Source organism: Dicentrarchus labrax, unplaced genomic scaffold (assembly GCF_905237075.1).
Source record: "Dicentrarchus labrax unplaced genomic scaffold, dlabrax2021, whole genome shotgun sequence".
NCBI lineage: Eukaryota > Metazoa > Chordata > Actinopteri > Moronidae > Dicentrarchus > Dicentrarchus labrax.
In genome coordinates this window covers 15,507,473-15,526,552 of record NW_026136711.1, presented here as the reverse complement: position 1 = coordinate 15,526,552, position 19,080 = coordinate 15,507,473, and the positions used below count along the sequence as shown (strand labels likewise).

The 19,080-nt window shown below is 40.0% G+C and overlaps 1 protein-coding gene across 7 annotated transcripts in view; it reads left to right on the top strand.

Annotated features, from left to right (window-relative positions):
• Nucleotides 1-6,557: 6,557 nt before the first annotated feature.
• dlgap4b (discs, large (Drosophila) homolog-associated protein 4b) overlaps nt 6,558-19,080 on the top strand; it is a 104,527-nt gene continuing 92,004 nt past the window's right edge. For 3 of the 7 annotated variants that reach the window (XM_051415529.1, XM_051415527.1, XM_051415532.1), the window contains exon 1: nt 6,558-6,964. The gene's annotated coding sequence lies outside the window, so the exon portion shown is untranslated. Of the gene's footprint in view, nt 6,965-10,373; nt 10,492-19,080 lie in introns of all 7 variants that reach the window. The other 4 variants (XM_051415533.1, XM_051415530.1, XM_051415531.1 and 1 more) reach the window with 2 other exon arrangements.

Below are 19,080 nucleotides of genomic sequence, written 5' to 3'. Positions count from 1 at the left end.
AGCCATCGGCCTCTCCCAGTGGCCCATAAACTCCCCTGTATTCCTGTCACTGGCTTCAAGTCTTATTTGTCGCCATTCCCTCCAGGGACCAGAGTCATGGAAGGAAGGTCTTCACCGTCCTGCTGTGACCTCCTGTCAGATCCTATGCTCTGAAGCCATTGTGTCAACTGAGAGCTTTGGAAACTAGTGAGTCTATAATGATGTGTGTAATTAATGTTGAATTTATCTAGTGTATTGTATTGCATGTGTAAGCTGTTGAAATTGCTCTAAATGTGACTGACTGGATTTGAACAGCACAGTTTGAACAGCTCTGATTGGTGGCACAGAAGGTTAAATAGCTACAAAGGCACAGTACTCGTCACCTGATGACCACAAAGAGATTTCTTTTCACCATTCTAGCTTCACTTGTCCTTTTTCAGTCATTAATCACACTGTTTGCGTCTTTATATACAGAAAACTGCAGCACTCTGTTTTCAGGATGCCAAGAACAGCTCTTTGTGTTCTTTAAAAGGATGTTTTTTAGTCACGCTAGCAGCATGGCTCTATGGATGGCTTTGTTGGCCTGATGGTCTTTCTGTCTGTCGGGGGTCACGCCACTTTGGTCCAGGCTGAAATATCTGACAAGTACTGGATGGATTGCCATGACTGACATTCATCTAGCACCATCGTCAGGTCCACATCCAGTAATTTCCATTATGACCAAATACCTGTAAAACAGCCTCAGCTGTGATTTTTGTTTTTGTTCAAATTAGCAAATGTTAGCATGCAAACACAATAAACTAAGAAAGTTAACAAGATTACATTGACATTACCTGTCAAACAACAGCATGTGTGCATGCTGACATTAGCTTTTAGCTCAAAGCCCTGTACAGCCTCACAGAGCCGCTAGCATGGCTATATATATACTGTATATTTTAGTCCTGTTGTAAATATCATGGGTAAATACATGAGAAAAGATAATAAAGGTACATAAATAGAGTAAAATATTGATTGACAAGCTTTAATTACAATAAGATGGATATAAGAACTGTTCGTATTTTATGTGACAATTTTTTAAAATCAGGATTTACAAAAGTGTAAAAGAACAGACTGTTGTGGTTACAGCTACATCTTCAGTCTGAAGATCCTCTGCATCTCCTTTTACGTGGGAGTCAGCAGCTGCTGAGGCAATGAGGTTATATTAGGTGATGTGAACATGCAATCTGAAAATTCTAAGTTAGCACAAAATACAGTCAAAATACATTTTGACAACATTTGCAAAGCTCCTATTCTGGGTATTTTCTGCCTCCCACTATGGAGTATGGAACCCACAACCAGAATATTTACCATCTTTTAAAAGTGCAGCACTTGAGGTAATACTAAATCAAATGAGCAGAGAGAAATTTTTAGAACTCATGTGTATCACATTTTAGAGGTGTTGACAGTGCAGTATATAGCACTGAAATCCCCCTTGGCTGTGCTCACACATACAGTATACAGCGTGATGTGTACCTTACACTCTGTGAAATTGTATATTGTGCTCATTACAGGCAGACAGTGCTTATTGTATTGGGTATATGTACTAACATGATAATTTTTCCTAAAGACTATTTTGTCAGAGTGGGTTTGGGGATCTGTTGTGTGCTTTGCATTGTGGGCTGGATCCCACGTAGAGTCATTGCCGAATAAAGATTTGAACAGTGCAATTGACCTAGTTGTTTTACAGTAGATCAACTAAGTGCAGACAGCAACAGTGCAAGACATACAACCTGTAATGAATGGAGATGATGTGTATGTTGAACTTGCACTTATAATAAATAGTGTTGCATTCTATTACTTTTATAGAATTACCACTGACGCCCCATAACAAAAACAAATCAAAGATGATTTCCATCCCTCGAGCTAAGTTGGCCTGAGTGTGTTGATTACTTGACCATGTCCTGTCCACGGTGCAGGAAGCTTTAAATTTGAAATCCAATTACCCACCAAGCAAAAAAGCCTTGCAACTGACACCAGCTGACAGCCTATTCAGATGGTAACATTTAGCAGAGGCGGACAGGTGCATCAGTGTGTGTGTATGTGTATTTGTTTGTGTGCACACGTGTGTGTTTGACTTGTAAATTGGCAGCGCTCGCTTTCTGTTGACTTTTATAAAGCAGTCTCTGCATTAAAATGAGTGATCTGACAGGAGGACAGGTGTTTGGCAGGGATAGATGCTCGAAAGTGGTTGGTCATAACATTACCAGAGTGCAGGCTGGTAGGGTAAATATAAAAATAGAGGCATGTGCTATTGTTTATGCTCTCAGCATTCCCAATGAGAGCTACTCCATATCCAAGCTTTTGTTTAATTAAAGTGATTGTATCCAGAGGAAATAATGTATTATTAAATTGCTGCCCTACTGAATTCATATTAGGTGCTGCTCAAGGTCTAAAGGGCTGTGCAATTTGTCATGTTTGTCTAAAGCCAACAGAAAGAAAAATTGACAAATCTGAAGAATATGAAATGTATTATATTATTTTATTTATTTATATCTAGTTCATTAGTTCATTATTTTTTAGAGCTCTTTCCAATAGCGTATAATAATACTTGGGATTTGGTCTGTTTATATGAAGAATAGAGAAATTGTATGATTGAATATGAGTTAGTCAATCAACAGGAGATTAATCTGTGACTATTTTGATAATTGATTAAAAATTGTTCCTTTGCTTCCTTAGTCTTCTGTGACAGTGAACTGAATATCTTCTGTACTGTTTTTGTACAAATAAAAAAAAATGGCTCTGTGAAAGTGGGATGGACACATTTTATCTCTATTTGCTGGCATTTAATAGACTAAGCAATTAATCAGTTAATCAAGAAAATTAGCAATACTACTTCAGACATACCAAGTAAGTTAAAAGCCTTAAAAGGGTTTTTGTGTAGTTGTCAGATAGTATAGTTGAGTGGTTAAGACATCTAGTCATATAAACCACCGTTCTGAGGATACATTTTGGCAAACTTTCTTCCCCGTCTTCGTCTTTGCCGAACCTGTTGTAAAAAAGGTGTGGTGTAAATTATGGAGTCCTTTTCTTCAGGAGTTAGAGCCCAGCATATGTTGACACAAGGCTCTGATCTGTAGCGTAGCTCTAACAACATGCCCTTCAACTTTTGTTTCTATGGTTAATGAGCTGCCAAGCTTACTCTTACACAGCATGCAGTTAATCAATGTTGTCAGGGACGTTGATGAGCAGGTGCAGACATTACGCATAAACAGAACTATTTCCTTAATTAGTCCAGGCCACAGTCACACCAGTGTTCATGGAACAGAGTGAAAGGTCCCTTCCTTTCTGTGAAATGCTGCTACTAATTCTGACATGCCGTAATCTCCTGTTTTGTTTCCCTAATTGTGTGAAACTTTATCTTCTTCTCCTAAGAGGAAGTGAGGGCATTAAACGGCTTTGAGTGTGTGTGTGTGTGTGTGTGTGTGTGTGTGTGTGTGTGTGTGTGAGTGAGTGAGTGAGTGAGAGAGAGAGAGACCATCTGTTTATCAGCTGGACCATCACATGTCTTACTGCTCTGCTACAGTCATTCTTTGCCCTTCATTTCAATCCATTAATGAATTGCAAACAAATGCATACTTACCTCTAGCACCGATGCGGAATATAAATGCATTCTGGGCTGCTGTGGCAATTAAGCTAAATGAGCTCAACATTTTTTAATATATGTGTTTATATCATGTAATGGACGACACAATTACTCACCACATTGTAAAGCAAATGCTGTGGGAAAGCTCAAATAGATGTCTATTAAGGTGTTTGATTACTTGTGATTAAACACTCTCTCTGATGTGCGGTGCACATATCGCCCTCACACACACACACACACACACACACACACACACACACACACACACACACACACACACACACACAACAAAGCTCACCTCCCCTTCTAATTAAGCAGGTAATCCTCCCTCATATTCCTTTCTCACACAGCACAGATGCTGCTGAAAAACATGCTCAGAGAGGGAGAGAGCAGTAGGAAGCCGCTTTGATTCTAACGCACATGAGTTGAGCTTATCTGCATGGTTCATGTTCCAGCAGACATGATCAGAATACATGCCGAGGTGCCTGCCACGCATTGTGGGTTCAAGCCTGGATCTTGAGGGCTTTTACAATCAGACTGTCTCGTTTGGTGCCTTTCAGCTGCTCCTCAGTATTGTATAAAACAGCAGAGATGCCAGAAGTTACAAAGCTGGTCATTCCTTGCACCTTACTCTAAGTGCATAGATCCTTGTCTCTCTGCTGGAAAAGTGTCAAGTGAACAGGACTCACTTCATTACCAGTTCAGTTTGAAATGTTTGCCTCAAAGTGCTCAAAGAGAGGTCTAATGGAAGAGTGATCAATGAGCAAGAACTCGCCCTGCTTTGGAGAAAAGTGGTTACTGTAGTCTGCAGAAATGTATTGATTGAGAAAGAGAGAGAGAGAGAGAGAGAGAAATGCTTTGGAATAGATCCACATTGTGCTTCTGCACTAGCAGCCTTCTAACCCACTAATGATTATTTTACTGCAGAGCTAAGTTAGGGTTATTAAATCTGAGATCAATTAAAACTGTTGCCAACAAATTAAAATATAAAGCACTAATTTTTATACTCCAACTTCAAATCAGTTTACTCTCACACCCAGTGTCTTTAAACTGCATGAAGGTAAATGTCAACCTTTTAAGAAATACTAGTATTTTCTCCCTGGCCTTCACCTCCCAGGGACGAGAGCGATCAAATGTGGAAGGTGGAAACAGGCCTATAATAAAGCAATAACCCTGTGGTCCTCCCGCTGCATTAGCTTGACTAAATCTTGTTTGATGTCTCAGTACACTTCATATGCCTTCCTGTGATTTTCAATCTAAAGACAGCGGTGTATATTGTCTGTGTGTTCTGTCTTAGTAGTTTGTGGATGTAATAATGTTGTTACATTACAACAAGACTAATCTCAGCATATCTATAGTCTTTTCTAAGCTGAATTTAGATTGACTGACATGATAAAAGAGGTGGCAGCAAGAACAAGAGCAAAGTGTTTGGCCTAGTTAGGATACACAAAGAGCTGTCCATGGTGCTGAATCCATTTCATATCTCTCCATCTTTTACTCTCTTTCAGTTCATGTCAGTCTGTGCTTTATTGGCACGACATACAGACTCTATACAGTGCTGAAGCAGAGGGTGACAAAATGAATTACATTCCCTGCACAGAAAAAGCAGTCTGATAAGAACAGATGGGAAGATCTACAGAGTTGTTTTGTATTCAGTACGCTTGCTTGTTTCCCTTAATGTGAGACAACAATCAACACATCTTGCAGAAAAAAACTGGACTGAATAAATATTTCTCTCTCTCTCTCTCTCTCTCTCTCTCTCTCTCTCTCTCTCTCTATTCACTTCACTCCACATATTTGGCTTTACAGGAAATAAGCTTAAGGTTGGCCAAGCAACCCATAATGTTGACAGTGAGCTAAAATATAAGACAAAATATTTAGAGATACTCTCCTCTCTTTCAGGCTGTTTGCCTCCTCAACTATAAATCATGCTGTATTTTTGCTGAATATTTTTAAATGCTATATATTTTCATGTATTGTTTCCTACAGTAAAAGGCAGCCATTGTTTTCCATTAATTTCTTCAGTAAATCAGTAATCTATTAATACTCTCTTAAAACTAGTTTATGTTGAGTGATCCATTGCAGTGAGGATCAGTTACATTATCATTACTGTGTGTGGTAATGCATTTTAACGTGCAGATACATAATGATAATGACCCTCACCAATATTAAAGGGGCACACCATTGGTTTTAGACATACAGGGCAGTTTATTTGTCATGAGGAGTACTACTCCGCTTGTGAAAGAAATCTATAAAAAACTTCTGTGGCTCAGGAGGAGCGCTAACAAGCCTGAGAAAATAATCTTGTGAATGTCATCAGGGTTATCACAGCTTGAGCTTGGAGACAAAAAAAAAATCATAACAGAGAGTCTGTGTTACAAACAGTGGAGCTTGGTTATGGAGTTTGAAAGATACGGTCATTTACCCAAACAAAAAAAATGCTATTGAACTGCAATATGGGAAAAGCAGAATCTAGTGTTTATGGAGCTTGACAGATACTAGATGATTCTCTTTCTGTTTCTGTTTCTTGTGAGTCCCACAGTTCTCTGGAAGCGCAGTGCTAAATCAGTGGAGTTAACCTTTAATGCGGACTTGATGTTTTCTGTCACGGATTACAGGACTCAAGCAAGTTTTGCCAATGGATTTCCAATCACATGGAAATGAATGGGAGCCAATGGCTGCCTCAAACAGTTGACAACCAAATATCTAAAACAAGAACACAGTTTGTAAAATGGTTAGCTGTAAAGCAGAACAAAAATTTAACAAAAAAACACTCTCACTCACTTTAAATTATATTTTTAACATGAGTGGATACAGATGACTACAAATGAATGACACACACTGAGCCCTTGCACTTGTGATTTTCGCTCTCTCTCTCTCTCTCTCTCTCTCTCTCTCTCTCTCTCTCTTTCTGTATCTCTCTTCCGCCCCCCCCCACCCTCTCTCTGGAGTTTGTTGGTTGCAGCAGTATCTCAGTAACCGGCTCCGCTGACAGACAGAGGCAGTCCTCCTTTCTACCTACCTGCCTAGCTATCTGTCTGCCTCGCCGTCGATCTGTCTGTCTGTCTGTCTGTCGCCTCCAAACGTTAAGGTGAATATAAAGCTCGGTAATGGAGACCGCTGTGGACCGGGGCTCTTGCTTTTCTCCCCGCCGGAGACACACAAACTCACCGGACGTATAAGGCGACAGATACCGCCGTTTATCACAGCGACGCTAGCCTGTGTTTTCTTCTTCTTTTCTATCAACACATCTTTAAAAAAAAAAAAAAAGAACAGATGCCCTGCTCGGGAAGTTACGGACAAAACACGGATAAATCCTCCAAGTCGTCTTCTCCAATTTCCAAGAGGCGCTCTCACCGGAAGGTAAAACGGCTCCGCACCAACCAAAACTGTTGAATCGCTGCTCGATGCTTGTGTCTACACATCGCCCACTGAATGAATGCATGTGTGTTTTTACATATGAAGTCAATTGTGTTAGACATGAGTGAACATTTTTCGCCCAAAGTGGGTGGGAAGGTGACTCATGCTGATTCAAACGCTGCTTTGGAGTCAGTATTTACGCTGCGCCTTTGCGGGGGTTTGAAACAGGCTATTTCTTGAAAGATTGTCACGGTGCAGTCTCACAGTGCAGGTGTCTGTGTGGTTAAACACAACAACAGTGGGCGAGCAGTCCGTGTGATGTTGTGATGCGTGTCTGAAATGATGCGGCTCCTCAACCACGCTTTTCTCAGCAATATTATGTTTGACAGATAAAGAAATGCGTAATGGAGCTTTTTGGAGTCCTGGCTAGTGTTGGGCCAGTTGACATTGTGACTTGTCAGTTGATTTAATGTTAATCACAGACTACAGGATTAGTTCTCTGCCTGTGTGTGCAAATGAAGGACAGGGCATTTAGGAGAGAGAGAGAGAGAGAGAGAGGGTGGCACTTACAGAGGTGATATGGTGTCTTCCAAAATGTAGTTCATTTTTGCTCATATGGTCTCACTAGACGCAGTATATTTATGACTTTTCCGCGTATTTCTAATAAGTAATGTTTCTCAATATAATAAGAGACCTCCTCAGAGAAAGCTATATTTCAGTCATTGTCTTGCAAAAATAACATCTGAAAGATCAGAGGAATAGGACCTTGCTGTCCATCTCAGTGTCAAGTGGCCCTGAGAAAACTGGAGAGACTTGTTATGTCTCTCTTTCTTCAACATCAAGAGACATAATTTTATTAGTTTAAACCACTCCAGCGTGGACACTCGTAAGGGTAACGAATCAAGCAGGTTTGTCTGAATTGTCGCGCTGAGAACTGTGACAACAAGAGCTGTTGTGTGTTTTATGAAGGGTGACAAACAATATATATTTAATGGAAGATTAGTTTTTCTGCAAATAATGATAAATCTGAGAGTCTTTCAAGTGATAAAAGAAGAGAAATTGCTGGTGCAGCCACTGGAGCATCCTAACATTTAGAGCACTTCCAGAGATGATGATTTAGCTCAGATTTCTAGTCCCATATTTACAAGGTCAGTTACTCCACAAACTCAAATGAATCACCCATGCAGCTCTGTCCACTCAGCAGTCACTTTCCCACAGCATGGCTGCGCAAGGCTAGCTTGCAACATTGAGGATAGAGAAGATATTATCTGAAAAAGGACGTGAAATATTGACAAAAAAAAACTGATAAACATAAACTCAGTAGTCTGAATAATAATAAGAATATGGCTGTCTCTGCTTGGTGCTTTAAAGGAAGCAGATCCAGCTGTGCTCGGCCATGGATACTAATCAAGATAAATCAATAGTATTTTTCCCAACAGTTTAATCAAATTAACTCCAGTACATAGATGACATGAGACAAGTTGTAATCGCTCGATGTACTACAATCTGCTTGGATCCTTTAGTAGGTTGCAGTGTCTTTCATTCCATCAAATTAACAATGGATTTAGGTCTAGCTACCCTTTTAGCACAGCTTTTTGAGTGACCTAAAAAGCCGCCTAACTGCTGCGTTAGTGGCCTCAATTTGCTTCAACTGCAAAAACAAAAAGACAAAAAAAAAGTAGTAGGATATGCTAACTCACAGCCATTTATGTCCATCTTCCCTCTCTTGTTCTCTCGCTCTCTTGTCCACTTTCACACACTTTACCTCTCTCTCCCTCCTGCTAGTATGCACTCACTCAAACTGTGTCTCATCGCATCTCATCACTCTCAGCAGCACTCTGCCCTCTCTGCTTGTCTCCGTCACACATGCACACACACACACACACACACACACACACACACACACACACACACACACAAAAGCATACCAGCCCACAGCCATGTTGGATATTATTTGATAAAATCTGTGATCTTTGCACTTACGTCTCATATGCATCATTTTGCGTCACAGTTTGGGTCCACTTTCTTGGTTCATGTGACATTCCTGCTCTTCTTTTTGAGCTGTTGTTTGACAACAGTAGATGAAGTCCTCTTTGACCTTAGAACAAGGTTATCCATTTGTTTAAGTCTATTACAAATGCCTGCATTTCTCTTGACATATCGTATGGACAAAAAAAAAGGACCAGAATAAAGCTTCCAAACCCCAGCGGTATTCCAAGGGCAGGTCATTTCTATTTTCTCTATTTGCGCAGTGGCTTCGTTTTAGAGGGATGGTATATTGCAGAGGGCCATTTATAATGTATAGAGCAGTCCTGTATTAAATATCTGCAGTGTTGGAGGTGTGTATTCCACTGCTCAGTCAGGGGGGCTAGATTACACCATATTGCATCAATGAAGGGATGAGGGCAATATGGGGAAATGGGAAAAAAATCTTCTTGTGTTTCTGTAGAGAGTTCACCAGGGTGCTACAGTAGGACTTTTTGGAGTGTGTGGGCTCAGGCATAATTAATATTTAAGAGGCTGCTTTAATGTTGCTGCAGTAAATATGAGTTATTCTGTAGACGTCTTATAGAAAATGTTAAAGACAAAAAGTTACGGGTGCTGAAGTTCAAGGATGAAAACATAAAAGGAAGGCCTGATCATCTATCAGCAACTCTGAAGCTGCAAAAACAGATAAAGTAGCAGAAGTCTATATTTAAACAGCCTCACTAGAGAGATAAGATGTCGTCATTCCCCCCAGTTGGAAACTGTGTCTGCACAAGAAACCAAACCTTTCATATCTCTGTGTCCTTTTCTGACTTGTTCTCAGTAAAGCTTTTTAGAAATAGATCACAGCTTCGTGCCTATTTACAACATTGTTACAGGTTGTTTTGGAGGAAGACAAGAGTGCGTGCCTGTTTGCATATGAGAGCCAAAAATACATCACATTTGTTTATTTACCTTCCAGAGCAGTTGACGTGTATAGCCAGAAATGTCAAGAAGACTGAGTAATTTACACTGAAAATGTAAGACAAGCCCCCTCTTTTGCTCTTTGTTTGCCAAGGAGTTCTTTGCAGTCCCGTTGCACACTGGAAGAAAAGCAAACTTTCCCTTTTAAAAGCTAGTTGAGATGAAAGAAAATCAACAAGGGCATTTTCAGTAAACTGGATTATGCTAAGCAAAAGCTCAAAGTCTGTATCAGTCATTTGTTTAGGAATTTGCTAGGATTGCCATAAAGGATAATGAAACTGAATGAAAGCGATGTTTTCATTCAAATTAAGTTGTGGCACAATTCACACCCATCTGCTGATTACTGAGTGTAACAGTCATGAAACTGTGTGTAATTTTAGTAAATGATCAAGTGAGTGTCACTTCTGCAGTTTTGCTTACTTTTTTCTCACTCGCTCTTACCTGTCAGACGTTCTCATTTCAGCTCCCGCAGGCACAGATTCGCTGATCCTATCTTTATTTAAAACCAAGGATTTGGAAAGAGGTTGTGCTCCCCCTCCCCTGAAATCAAAGCAGTGTAGTGGAGATGTAGCTGACATGAGGTAAGACACTTTTGACATCAATTAAAGCTTCCTTAAACCCAAGACTATCCGCTCTAATTAGTCTCACTTCCCTGAAGGCCGCACGCTTAGGAATGGGTGCCAAACCCTTTTTTCACCTGCCCTGCAGCTAATAGTCATGCTAGCTGTGCTGTGCTGGGATACTAGGGTTGGCACAGGTTCAGGCTGGCAAGGGGGAGCTTTACCACTGAGGCTGTTGTCATTCTGCACACAACAAGACGTGCTGCTACGGTTGGTGTGACGCTATGAAATACCCATTAACACTGCAAAAAGAATCTCTTTCATACACCTACATGTCAAGGATTTGAGGAGGAATTACAATCCACTTCTTCCATTCTGCAAGGTTACATTTTATTTACTAGCAGTGTTATTTCCTTTGATTACTCTTATGGTGTTTGTGCAGAGCAAATATGGTTAAGCCTAGAAAGATGGTTACAGCATGCGAACTTGCTCCTCCGGTTTCAAAGCTAAGCACATTGTACACAGTGTCAACCCTGACCACCACTAACTTCATGCTGCACATCATAATGTGATACCACGTCCTGCATTGTTATTTTGAATTCCAGACATGGCAATCTTTAGTTTGGAAGGCACAGTGCAGTAATGCTAATCAGTACATTGAAATGTCAGTTGATGCAATACCACATGAGGATCCTGGTCAGACATGGAAAAAGATTCACCGTGTACAAAGTTGGCATACTGATTTGTCAAATGTTTATCTGGTGCCTGTTTGAAATGCATGTCATGCATTAAAAAAAGCATCCACTAAGGAGATTCTTCACACTGTGGCTCTCCACATTTTCTATTCTGCAAAGCTTAAAGTTTGTGGAACATGAAGGATAATTATGCACTTTTACAAAGATCTGCTAATGGCCATATAAAGTTATGCAAAACACCCACCTAAGGTCAACAATGGTATTCCTGGTAGAAATTAAAACGATTCTCAGGTTCTCATTTCAGTGTCAGCTAGAGAAGTGTGTGTGTGTGTGTGTGTGTGTGTGTGTGTGTGTGTGTGTGTGTGTGTGTGTTGTTGATCCTTCCAGACTCAGCAAATAGAAACATATTAAGATGTGTGTGTCAGGTGGTTACACTCTTTGTGTAGACAAGGGCCATCCATTTGATAGCTTAAAGCGATCAACAGAACACATACCCAGAGCAATGTAACAAGTCTTAGGCATCTGGATTGAATTTGTGTGTGCAGCAGCAATTATTTTTCAGTATAGTGATCATCAGGAGGCCTTTTCTTTTTTACCTGCTTTGACTTGAGAAGATCTGCTTTCCTTGAGGAGATTAACTGACTGTAACCTAACATAGTGTGAGAGCAAACAGCCTTGACTTAAGGAGACCAATGGAGTGTGTAATGCTGTTCTGATGGATCCACCTTAGGTTTATGTGTGTGTGTGTGTGTGTGTGTGTGTGTGTGTGTGTGTGTGTGTGTGTGTGTGTGTGTGTGTGTGTGTGTGTGTGTGTGTGTGTGTGTGTGTGTGTCTGTCTGTATGAGCTATGGATTGTGTCTGATTGTAATGCAGAAGCCCTTTGAAGTGTGATTTATTTTTCTCTGAGTAAAATTATTTCCCAGTCCCATCAGCCAAATGTTGAAGAGACTTCCTTAAACCAAACTCATCTATTCTGGCATATTGCTCTCATTTTTTAGTTCTACTGTCTCAGCATTTATTGGCTGAAAGATTGCAGAAACTCTGGTACTTTGTATGTTGTTTCAGCAATTGAGCATAATTTGATATTAGAATAATATTACATTATATATTAAAAGTGATTCCCTCGACATAAAGCACAATACTGAAACACCCTTGCTTTGAATCTGGCTGGGGACTTTTGTTGCATGTCATATCCGTGTTTCTCTCCCCTCATTTGGTCTGCCTCTACATCAGGAGCTGTCCCATTGGTGAAAATTCCCCCCCAAGAAACTCACACTCCCAGTTATTTTACAGTAAAAGTAGTCAAAATCAAATGAGTTGTACTGGAACAAAATACTTATTCCGTTGCACCAAAGCAGTGGCAATGGTTGAATTAAAATAAGATGTACAGTAACAATGTAATATTTACAGTTCTACTGGCAGTATTAAAAAGAGCTGGTTGTCTTTTGTACCTTACACGATGTTCTTTTTTTATACTGCGCATCCAAAAAAATGTTTTTCTTCTACCCTTCTTACCCTCGTTTTTTCCTCAGATTCTTTCTGCATCTGCCTTTTTTTCCTCCCCCTAATCCTGCCCCCCACCTCCCACCAGCAGCCACCTACCAAACCACCGAGCCGCTGCATCTTCCTCCTTTTCCACTGAGCCACCTCATAACAAGGCTGTTCCACACTCAGGCCTGCATTAAGATGCAAACCCCTCTCTCCCCTGCTCTTTCTCAGTGGCCTTAATCCTTTCCTCCTCTCTGCTATGAATGATAGCCTCAGCAACAAGCCCCCTGTCTCTGGCAGGCACAGGCCCATTGCTAAACATAATGGTGAGAAAATGGCCGCAGTCAAAAGATCTGTCTCGGTGAGGAGAGGTCAAGTTGTCAGCTGGTCAATCATAATGGTGTGAGCATAGACCTGGGAGCCCTGTCAGGCCAACAGCAGAGAATGTGGACATTAGATACAATCCTCTGTTTTAGGTTTACACTGAGTAGCTCAGGTTATGATACACATTTGCAAAGTTACGTGATTAGGTGCTTTGGCTGACTGCATATCGAGTCTGTACCAAATGTGCAAGGTGTGTGTTCATGTAGGTATGTGTCCCTCAGCTGTCACTATATTAACAATAAGAGAAGCTCTGTATGTGTGTATTTGTTTGTGCACTTCTGCTCCTCTAACAAAAAAAGGCAATTAGTTGCTGTCTTAATGTGGAAAACAACCTAATGCATGTAGATATACTGTACCTGCAGCTGCATGAGAATGTGGGTTATATGTTCTTGTTATATTGAGGTAAATTATTACCTCAAACATAATATGAACAATTCCATCAGAATACAAAACATTAATTCCTGGAATACAAAACAATTGCTTTTATACAAATACATTAACTTATAATATTAAAATATGCTTTTTTGCTGTCTTGCTACGAGCTGAAGCTATAGCCAGTTAGCTTAGCTTTAAGACTGGAAACAGAAGGAAACATCTAGCCTGTCTACCTGCTTGCTAATTATCACGTCACACCTGTTTTATTTTTTTTTACAAAAGCCAAAGTATAAAAACTGTACATCAAGTTGTGGTTTTACCAGGGATTGTATGCTGTACTATTTCTTGACCAGACACAGTGGCATTGTGCACTGTTTGCTAGGAAATCCCCCTTAGGAACTTAGTGCGCCTGACGGTCAAGACAGGGGTCTTTCGGGGGGGCTGCTACAATGTGCAAGGCATAACAGATGGAGGCAGCCAGAAGCAGCTGTAGGCTACATTTCCCGTAGCCTTGCTAACTATGCTAATGTTACTCATACTGCAAGAAAGTGTTCAGGTGACATGGGGTGACTACCCTATTGCACCTCATAGCTGCTGACCTCTGTGTATTTTACAAATACAATAATATGCATATTTCATCCCAATGCCCTCAAATGCCACCTTTCTGATTGTTTCAGATTAGTCACTGTGAGGTAGCACTGATCACCTTCACCTTCTTACAACATAAATAATATTAGCAAAGCTCCCAAAAAGTAGCCTTCATCTGTCATGTGACCCTCGATTTGCCACAGGTTGCAATTGAACTCGGGCCACAGTGGTAAACCTTTGTTCGTGGTGCGCCAGCTCTACCAGGGGAGCTACTGGGGTCATCCTCCTTTTAAAGAACACCACCACACACACATTCCCCCGATAACGTTTGCTACTGCTGCCCCTCTCATCTCCCGCCAGTTCCCTAATAGCGTGAGAGAATTGTTCTTTATTAGTAGTGAGACCACTTCCCAGCCGGATGGAGACTCATTGTAATGCAAGGCCTCCACTGGAGAACCGAGTGAAAAAATTAAATTAGAGGACAAGAGAACACGCAGAGAGGAGACCCACCTCTGTGTTCAATTTACTTGTTAAATCTACTCACAATGCCTCTGTAATCATCTCTCCCTCTCTCTTTCACTCACACACACCTACACACACACACACACACACACACACACACAGACATACACATTGTGTTAAGATGAATAGATTCACTTAGACACTGTCTGTAAATACTGTGAATGTCATCTGTGTTGCCTGTCCAATGCAGGTGGAGAACTTGAATTATAAATTAAATTAAATTAAACATGGTCAGCTTCTAACATTTTCACTTTTTCACAGTTTATCACAGTAGTTCCATCATACAGTTCACAAAATGCATCACATTGCACCTGCATGAGTATAATTTCACACATTCTTAAACCTGCATCTCATAATTTAAACACTCTGATAATGTGTCAGTCAAACTTTGAAACACAACACACACACCCTTCTTACACTAGGAAAAAATCCTTGGTTGTGCTCAAATTAATCAGGACTTGACCTCAACATCCCCCAGTGATCGGTAAAATGCTTTTAAACACTTTTATAGCTCTCTTATTGCTCTCAATTGCCCACAGAAAAAAACACTCTCCCTCTATTCATCCCTCTGTAACACTGTGTGTGTGTGTGTGTGTGTGTGTTTGTGTGTGTGTGTGTGTGTGTGTGTTTGTGTGCGTGTGTGTGTGTGTGTGTGTGTGTGTGTGTGTGTGTGTGTGTGTGTGTATGTGTGTGTGTGTGTGTGCACTTTAGTGTCCCTGTGGACATCAAAACATATATAATATAATAACTGTAATTAGAGTGTTACTAAATGCATATCTTACTAAATTTAGACTGAATAAGTAAGAACCAGAAGAAATGTTAGCACTCAGTGAAGATCTAAGAAGCTGCAACTTAATTAAGCACTCGTCCAATATAGGGCTCTAAGCTGTAGCGGAAGCTGCCAGCTGCTTTATCGTGTCTGAGGGCTTTGATTTGAGTGATGCAAGAGTCCTTTTCTTTTCCCATTTTTTGTTGATGACGTTTGAGCTGTAGTTTCTGGTCATCCAAGGTGGCTTTCACTGCCCAACAGAGAGGAAGAGGAAGATTTACCTGTTCATTAAAGTTTAGAACAGCTGAAGACATATTGTGTATAGCGCTCAGCATTAGCAAGTAGCAAAACAGGAGTGTATTTATATCAAAATTTCATGGATTATTACTTAGCAAAATACAGTGCATGCTGGGGTAAACCATGATGCATAATTGCACTGTTACAGCAGGCTGATTTTCTGTCACTAATTGTATATTAACTAATACAGAACATTCACCACAGGAGAAATAACACAGTGTGACGCACATTAATGGCACTGGAAAGACTGAAGGGACCAAGCTGCACAAGAATACAGAGAGTGTGGTTTGCCTGACATGATGCCTGACATGATGCTGATTTTGGTTGCTCTCTGCTGTTTGCTGTTACACCAAGACATACAGTATGTTCAGCTGCCTACATGTCTGCACGCTGCGTATATATTGGTATGGTATAATTTGTATGATTAATAGTCCGAGCAATATATTTGGCTCAAAAGGGAGACTTACCCAGTCTGTAAATACTTTTAAATCTTTTTTAGTCTTACTGCTTTTATGTTTCTATTTTTGCCTAATGCTTTTATTCTTTATTGTTCTAATGCTAATTTGTCTATTGTGTGCTTTTCGTCTATTTTGATTTTTCAATTTGGCTTTGCATTTGTGAAGCACTTTTATATTCCCTGTGTTTGAAATAGAAATAAACCTGACATGGCTTTCAATATGAGTTGTTTTGGAGTAATTACTGGAGTTCTCTGCAGCACAGACCTGCAGGTGACTCATAACGGATATCAGAGAGAGGAAGAACAGGGAAGGAGCAAAGCGAGGACTGCAGAGATGAAAAGACAGACACGGAAACTGCCAGGTTCAGATGCCAGCTCCAGACAAACAAGTGAGCAATGATGAGTGTTAAAGCTCAAGGAACACAAACATATACCGAATGTGGTATATTAATAAATGTATAAATTAGGGCCATGCCTTTGATCTGTAACTACAAAGAGAGTTTGTTTCCCCACGCAACTGATGTCAGGATCTCATCCTCTCACGTATTGTTCTCTGTCAGTGTCAGTCAAGCCTTTGTTGGGTTTGCTTCTTTTTATAATGACTTTTCTGTGCTCGCCCACCAAAATACCATCCTCAAGAAATTAAAAGTTGTTGCCCCTTTAAATTTCTGTCAAATAGTCTTGACAGTAAAACAAGGTCATCATAGGCTTCAACTGTGTAGCAGTGTTTATATATTGTATGCTCCATACGCATATATTTTGTGTGTGTGTGTGTGTGTGTGTGTGTGTGTGTGTGTGTGTGTGTGCATTCCTGTATAGTTATTGTCCATATCAGCATGTCTATTTGCAGGGTTTAACTGAAAATAACCACTTTACACATCATTAATCATTAATGTAATAATTTGTTGACAATGAAAACAAAGGCAGAACAAAGATACCAGTGGCCCTTGAGTATTCAGTGCGCTGTAATGATAATTTCTTGTTTGAAAATGACATGATAGTGGATTTGCGATGTTGGTCTGTCGTTTGGTCCTCCCCTTCAGTCCAGACTGAAATATCTCAACAAGTAGAGGATGGGTTGCCATAAAATGAAGATATTCATGGTGTCCAGAAGATGAATCCCCTGACTTATCTGTCTCTACCAGCAGGTTTTTACTTATCCTGTGAAATAACTGGCATACTGACATTCATGGTTAATAATAAATCAAATAAATAAATCCTAATGTAATTTGTGGCAGCGCGCGCTTATGAACTAATTTGCTAATGCTAACATGATGAATTAAAACGGTGAAGCACTGAAGTAGAGCTACACAGATCTGCTACTGTGGCTGCAGATGTAAATGATAATTCACTACTGAAACCTTGTCACTCATTATACATACACATAGACAGTAATATATCTGTGACAAGAAATTATCGGCCAGTATATCGGAAATGGTTCTCCTTGATCATTTACTTTTAGAAATAGATAAAAATTGTTGTCACATTGCTGTAAAAGAGGACATGATGTCTACTTTCGAACCAGCCTTCAATATAGCATTCATATCTGTGTCTTAAATATTAGGCTTCTGGTGTGGCCTTAAAATGCTTTTCATACATAAAGTGATAAGTACAGTACAGTGTAAGGAAATACTTTGACTTCTTTGATGTCATGCTTCTTTTTATAATACGTTTTCAGTAACCCTTACAGCCACCCAACGATCCATTAAAAGCTCCGCTCTTAGTTTGTAACCTTAGTCTTGCATTACTGAGTGTTTATCCAGTCACAGAAGATTAACAAGGTTATCTGTGCCAGTCAAATCATACGCAGATTGATTGAACGGCCTGAAGCGACCTTGGCTTATCTGAGGAGAGTGCAGCTAATTATATCATCCTTTTTTTTTGCAACGTCACAGTAACTTAGCACTGGAGAGCTAATTCATGCTAACCTTCCTTGCTCGCTCTTGTCAGGCTGAGTCATTGACAACCTGTCAGGGCATTTGAGAAGTTGTAAAGGGAGGAATAAGCCCTCTTGGCACTTGAGCACTTATCATATTATACCAGCTTTTTACAGCACCAATGACAGATTTTTGCAACAAGGATAAAATATTTCAGTACAGTATTTTCAGATTCAGATAGCAGCAATCATCCATTTCTTTAATAGGAACCATCTTTGTCCTGATACATTAATGGCACCTGTACTTTATGTTTTTGTTGTAATAATAGCATATAATTATAGATTGTTTGTTGATATATTGGATAATTGAAACAGTTCAAATGCAGGTTCTGTTGGGATTTCAGAAGTATGCATACTGTAATTGATGTTTTAGTTTAACAATGTATTAAACACTGTGAAAACAAAGCCTTAAGCAGAGAGGAAAATAGAACATATTCATGAACATACTGCATAAAACCATAATTTGCAAAAAACGATGTTAATGAGATGATGCTATTTATGTAGTGAATCTGTGGAGGCAGTGAGCGTACCTTAACCAGGGTTGGGTTAAGGCTCACAACGGTGACAGTGTAAGAGGGCAGACATATAACTGGAGGATAAATGTTGTCACTGAGATCAGCCAGTGAATTCTAAAAATGGATAACTAGTGAACTGATGCCAGAGTTAGAGCTACAGTATGTGGTGGTTAAAATTTGGCCTGCTGAATTCTGCATTGTGGCAGGAGAGGAAATGATTCATATACCGTAATAACATTCACCACACTAACAAGCAGTTGACCACAACTCTTACAAGTCTAACTGACAAAGATTTAGGAAGTCATGTCCTTTACCTGGTTTCAACCACAACTTTATTAGGGTTTATATTGACACAAGATGATTTTGGACAATGCATTACCGACTGAATACCCTCTTTCACGAGTAAGTCAATAACAGAATAAAACAAGTTCACAAAACATCCAAATTGCTGAGCAAATGACTGAACCAGGTACCACTGTCTGTACGTACAGTGTAGTGTCACTTTGTTATTTTGATGATAGTCAGTTGTGAAGATCTTGGACTCACTGCATAAAATTCAAGCATTTAAAACTCGATCAAATTAT